This window comes from Neophocaena asiaeorientalis, unplaced genomic scaffold, assembly GCF_003031525.2.
Source record: "Neophocaena asiaeorientalis asiaeorientalis breed wild unplaced genomic scaffold, Neophocaena_asiaeorientalis_V1.1 scaffold155, whole genome shotgun sequence".
Lineage (NCBI taxonomy): Eukaryota > Metazoa > Chordata > Mammalia > Artiodactyla > Phocoenidae > Neophocaena > Neophocaena asiaeorientalis.
The window spans coordinates 2,149,165-2,155,953 of NW_020173040.1; the positions used below are offsets into that span (position 1 = coordinate 2,149,165).

At 37.7% G+C, this 6,789-nt stretch overlaps 1 pseudogene; it reads right to left on the reverse strand.

The window, feature by feature from the left end:
* Positions 1-3,854: 3,854 nt before the first annotated feature.
* LOC112398308 (40S ribosomal protein S26-like) lies at positions 3,855-4,204 on the reverse strand (annotated as a pseudogene).
* Between the last annotated feature and the right edge of the window lie 2,585 nt (positions 4,205-6,789).

Genomic DNA, 6,789 nt, shown 5'->3' on the forward strand with positions numbered 1-6,789 from the left:
TTTTTTTCTTTTTATTTAACTGCAGACAAAATTTCAAACACAGGAAGTTCTGCTTCCTCGACAGCTGCACGCAAAAACCAATGCATTTCTTTCTGTTTCTGACGCAAGTCTGTCCAAAAGGCCACCTCTTGCAATCGAGGCTTTTTCTGCCTCCCTCTTCATGGTGAAGGCCTGGGTTAACTTTCACACACATGCCATTCAAGGGTGAATTGTCATTTCTTATTTGTACTCATTTCTCTTTTCTTATTGCCATTTTGAAAACTCCTCCAGGATATGGGCAAAGAAAGTCAAAGAAAAAGTGAAACTCTGCACATTTTTGGTTTTTATTAGTAATGGTATTTTTTTAAAGGAAAGTTGCTGAAAGAGAAACTAAGTGAATCTACAGATTAGAACATCAAGGGATAAGTACAGAGTTTCTTACATAGTTGCTAATGTACTGAATGCTAATTATAAAACTGTCTTAGTGTATGCCTCCATTCTAGGTAAGCCTATAACTGAAATAAACAGTTGCCATCTGTTTTAAATGCATATGTATTTATTTCTAGTTAACATTTAACCAAGAGTTTCTGTTAGAGAGGTGCTTAGTTGTTATATGTTAAACACATTTTGGAATCCTTTACGTAAATGGCGTATTATGTCAGCAAGTTCTCACGCGTGCACGTGCACACACACACACAATAGCAGCGTGGGTAAATAAGTTGTGATTTATTCATAGAGAGGATTTATGTAATCATTAAAGAAGTTGTTGATAAAGATTCTTTTTCCATATTAAGTGAAAAACTATGATATTCATTGGAGAAAATGATCACAACCATATAAAAATATATATTAATTGAAAAAAGACAAGAAGGAAATATGATAAATTGCTAAATATATTAATCTCTGGCAAGTAAAATTTATGTGGTTCACTTTTTCTTTTTTATATATTTATTTTCTTGATCCTGTATTCATTTTGCAGTTATAAAAAAAAGTTGTGAAAATAAAATATTTTTCTAGGTCAAAGGAATTGAGTATTGACGCTTTTATATTTTTCAACCTAATAACATTTGTCTTCAGATTCCCTGAGTGGGATTTTTGAAAAATAAAAATAAGGGTTAAGGGACTTCCCTGGTGGCACAGTGGTTAAGACTCTGAGCTCCCAAGGCAGGAGGCCCGGGTTCAATCCCTGGTCAGGGAACTAGATCCCACATGCATGTCGCAACTAAGGAGCCGGCAAGCTGCAACTAAGGACCCTGCCTGCCTCAACTAAGGAGCCCGTCTGCCACAACCAAATAAATAAATAATTTTTAAAAATAAGAGTTAGGCCAGACTTAAGTGTGTTCTTTAGGAAAATGGTAATCCAATAGAATAAGCTGGAATCCAATTAGAAGAAAGTGCTCATGGCATTTCATGTACGTTTTCCCTCAAACTCAGTTTTTAAAAGTCAGTTCAATATTTTACATTGAAAATTATAATGATGTTGAGCTCACACAGATTATAAAAGTAAGGAACTTTCCATGTGATAGTGAGGAGTTACAGTTACAAAGTTTATCTCATCCATCAATGTAACTTCGATTGTGAAATCCCTTATACAATAAAGACCTTTATTCAAAAAACTAAAATATTCTGAGCTCTATGTTGTAGGGAGTGAAATGCCCTTTACCACACTAGCTCATTTCATCCTTAACAACTGATAACTTCGTTACTCACATTTTACTCAGGAGGAAACTGAGATTGAGAAAAATAAAATATCTTTCCTACGCTCAGAGCTGGCAAGACTGAACTCACACTTGCATCCAGGATTACCTACTGACAGAATCTGAAGTCTGGGCTATTCTTGATATCATTTCAAATGTATTCCTCAGTTAGAAACACATTTTTAAAAAGAACTTACCTATAATATCACACACACACACACAAAATCTCTCTGCCTTGCATTAAAATTTCTATTCTGCCATCAGAATAAGAAATTAAATTTTTAATTTTTTTTCTTTTTTGGCCACACAGCATGCAGGATCTTAGTTCCCTGAACAGGGATCGAACCCGTGCCCCGTGCAGTAGAAGCACAGAGTCTTAATCACTGGACCACCAGGGAAGTCACATAAGAAATTAAAATTTTAAAATAGAAGATGCACATTCATTAAACAAAGGATTTCAGATATGTGAAAAACTCTAAAACAAACAAAGGAAAAGAAACCCAAAATACGGTATTCAAATGAGTCACCCAAAGTGAAAAAGAAGAACTTTCCCTTTGATCATCTACTGCTTAGGACCATAGAATTCACATTTGGGCTCACCTTGGTTATTGCCTTTTTCACTTCCTTTAAGAAGTCTAGAATGCTTAGATTCTGCTCTGGCAAGATTAGGTTGATAATGCCAGCGAAAGAGAAGAACTCATCAGGTGTGAGAGTTACAATTCTTAGGTTCTTTTATTTATTTTCTTTTTTAGCGATTTTTTTTTCTTTTTTTACTTTAAACATTACTATCTTATTTTTTCTAACTTTTTATTAATTAATTTTTTTTTTTTTTTTTTTTGCGGTATGTGGGCCTCTCACTGCTGCGGCCTCTCCCGTTGCGGAGCACAGGCTCCGGACACGCAGGCTCAGCAGCCATGGCTCACGGGCCCAGCCGCTCCGCAGCATGTGGGATCTTCCCGGACCAGGGCACGAACCCGCGTCCCCTGCATCGTCAGGCGGACTCTCAACCACTGCGCCACCAGGGAAGCCCCTTTTTCTAACTTTTTAATTTTATTTTTTGGTCTTAGTTGTGGCATGTGACTCTTAGTTGTGGCATGCATGTGGGATCTAGTTCCTTGACCAGGGATCGAACCCAGGGTTCCCTGCAGTGGAAGCATGGAGTCTTAACCACTGGACTGCCAGGGAAGTCCCTAGGTTCTTTTAATATTAACCCTTTTATCAAAGCATTAAAAATTTAGCCTGGATGGCAGGGTTTTTAATTATAATTTGAATTGAAATATTTTTATTGCTACTTTTATAAAATCACATTCATCTTTGTGTGTGATTCTGTAGCATATCTTATTCTCATGCTAAAAACTTTGGTTCAGATTTGAGTCTACATAGTTTGCCAACTGCTTTTTAACTTTTTATTGTGGGTGCCATAAATTTTACAATATACACTTATAACTAATCCAACTCTACTTTCAAATAACGCTATACCACTTTACAGGTAATGTGAGTACCTTATAATAACAAAATAACCCTAATTCCTCTCTCCTATCCCTTCCTCATTGCTTTCATTCATTTCACTTATATATAAGCATATATAAACATATCTATATATCTATATGTATATATATAAAATCTACACCTAAGCATACATAGTCAAATATACGTTACTGTTAATATTTTGAATGAACTGTTATCTGTTTGATCAGTTGAGAAAAGAAAAATAAAACTTTTAATTTTACTTTCTTTTATTCCTTCTCTGATGCGCTTTCTTTTTTTTAATTGGAGTATAATGTGTTAGTTTCTGCTGTAGAATAAAGTGAATCAGCTATATGTATACATATATCCCCTCCCTCTTGAGCTTCCCTCCCACCCCAACTCCATCCCACCCCTCTAGGTCATCACAGAACACTGAGCTGATCTCCCTATGCTATACAGCAGCTTCCCACTAGCTATCTGTTTTACACATGATAGTGTATATATGTCAATGCTACTGTCTCAATTGGTCCCACCCTCCCTTTCCCGGACTGTGTCCACAAGTCCATTCTCTATGTCTGCGTCTCTTTTCCTGCCCTGCAAATAGGTTCATCAGTACCATTTTTCTAGCTTTTTTTCTTTTTTTAAGTCTAACTTCCAGGTTATTGTCCTTTCAGAGAACAGTATTTCTTCAGTCTCTAAGGAACTAACTCCTTACAGGGGCTTTGGTGGAGGTTGTGGGGCAGCTCCCGCAGGTCTAAATCTGGGTGAAGGTGTTTGGTCCTTCCAGGCTTCCCAAGAAGGAGAACTATTCCTATCTTACTGTGAATGGCACAACTCACACAGTAATGTAGTTTCACATACAGCTTGGGAAGCACACAGGCATGGAAAACACTCGCTTTGGAAATGTCCCTGATGGCTTCACCCTCTACTATGTTCCAGACGTCGAACTTCTTAACGGCCTTGTCCTTGGACACGCATCAGGCACAGCTGGTGCACAGAATAGGCTGCTCGTGGCCACAGCCCTTTTTGGCACAACCATTGTTCCTTCTTTCCTTGGTCATCTTGGAAGTGAGGAGGCAAGAGAACCTCTTCCTTTCTTGATGTAGATCTGAGTTAATGACGTTTATCATTTTCTTTCTCTCTAAAGAACTTTCTTTAAACATGTCTTGCAAGGCAGGTCTACTGGCAACAAAATCCCTCAATTTTTATCTGTCTGAGAGAGCTTTTATTTCTCCTTCACTTTTGAATGGTAACTTGAAAGGGTACATAATTCTAGGTTGGTGGGGGTTTTTCTCTCAGCCCTTTAAATATTTCACTCCACTCTCTTCTTGCTTGCATGGTTTCTGAGGAGAAACCATGTAATGGTTTAAATTGAAACCATGTAATGGTTTAAATTTAAATGATGTAAATCTTTCCTTTGCTCGTCTATAGATAAGGTGTTTTTTCCCCTCTTTCTTCTTTCTTCTTTTATCGTTGATTTTCTATATTTGAAAACGATATGCCTAGGTGTAATTTTTTTGGCATTTATCCTGCTTGGTGTTCTCTGAGCTTCATGAGTCCGTAGTATTCTGTCTGACATCAATTTGGGGGAATTCTCAGTCATCATTGTTTCAAATATTTCTTCTGTTCCTTTCCCTCTTTCTTTTCCTTCTGGTAACCCCATTATGCATATGTTATGCCTTTTGTAGTTGTCTCACTGTCCTTGGACATCCTGTTCTGTTTTGGGGTGTTTTTTTTCAGTCTTTGGTCTCTTTGCTTTTCAGTTTTAGAGGTTTCTATTGATGTATCCTCAAGATTAGAGATTCTTTCCACAGCCAGGTCCAGTCTACCAATAAACTGATCAAAGGCATTCTTCATTTCTGTTACAGTACTTTTGATCTCTAGCATTTCTTTTTAGTTCTTTCTTAGGGCTTTTATCTCTCTGCTTACACTCCCCATCTGTTCTTTCATGCTGTCTACTTTATTCATTAGAGCACTTGGCATATTAGTGATAATTGTTTCAAACTGCTGGTCAGATAATTCCAATATCCCTGCCATGCCAGGTACTGATGCTTGTTCTGTCTCTCCAAATTGTGGGGCTTTTTTTGTTTGGGGGTGCTTTTTTTTTTGCCTTTTAGGAGGATTGTAATTTTTTCTTGATAGCCAAACATGATGTACTGGGCAAAAGGAATTGCTATAAATAGGCTTTTAATGTTCTGGTGGGGAGGTGTGTGTTACGTCTACGATTAGGTCTCAGTTTTTTAGTGGGTCTATGCCTCTGGTCTGTGAACTGCACAAGTGTTTTTTAGTTTTTTTCTCTTCTCTTTTAGTTGGAACAGGATAGCTAGAATGGGCTAGAGTTGAGTATCATTCCCTGTGTCCTCCCCTTATAGATCAAGAAGAGTTGTTGATTTTGCAGTTTGTTCAACATTTACTTGTTGTTAGGATGGAGTAGTAACTTCCAAGCTCCTTACATGCAGAACCAGAAACTGTATTCATAAGTTTATTAAAAATCTTTAGTGGTGGACTTCCCTGGTGGTGCAGTGGATAAGACTGTGCTCCCAACGCAGGAGGCCTAGGTTCGATCCCTGGTCAGGGAACTAGATCTCACACACATGCCGCTACTAAGAGTTCGCATGCTGCAACTAAGAAGCCCACCTGCCGCAACTAAGACCCAGTGCAACCAAATAAATAAATTTTTTTAAAAAAAATCTTTAGTGGCAAAAATTGGGTTTTAGTCTGTAAAACTCTGAATATTATCAACCACAGAGAAGATGAGAATGCCATTTTGAGCTTAGACAGATTTTGAGAAAACAATATCTGAGTTTCACTTTACTCACTAACCTGGAGAATTGTAATTCAAATTGTAATTCAATACCCAAATGTCATGTTATTGTGTATACTGGGCTAAGGTACATACCCCTTGTATGATATAACTGTGTGGATAACTTGTACATTTAACTTGTCAGTACATACATACTGACACATACTAGGTACCCAATAAACAGCAGCTTTTAGAATTATTAGGGAAATAGTAAGTGCTTAATAAAGATTTGTCCAATTGAAATATGAAAAATAGACAAAATGGTATTTCATTATTAATCCTTATAAATTTTATTTCTCACTGAAATAACTAGGCTCTTTAGCTGAAACCACAGTTAATAAGGGAATTCCTCTGCAATTTTTAGGGTTCACTTTCTTTTTTTTTGCGGTACGCGGTCCTCTCACTGTTGTGACCTCTCCCGCTGTGGAGCACAGGCTCCGGAAGCGCAGGCTCAGCGGCCATGGCTCACGGGCCCAGCCGCTCTGCGGCATGTGGCATATTCCCGGACCAGGGCACGAACCCATGTCCCCTGCCTCAGCAGGCGGACTCTCAACCACTGCGCCACCAGGGAAGCCCTAGGGTTTACTTTCATTCTGAATTATTCATTTACTTCTTTGCAGTGACATTTCAAATCAGTAATGTGTCATCTTTCAACTGCTGACATCATGGAATTTCCTTGTCTCCGGACATTGCTGCAGATAGGGAAAAAAAATACAACGTGTTTTTAATTTACTCATTTTAAAAAAAAATTTTAGATACAACCAATTCTTTTTAATAGTTGCACAATTTATTCATTTTAACTTAGTCTTTTACCAGCGGTTGAAGTATACTCACTGTTGTGGC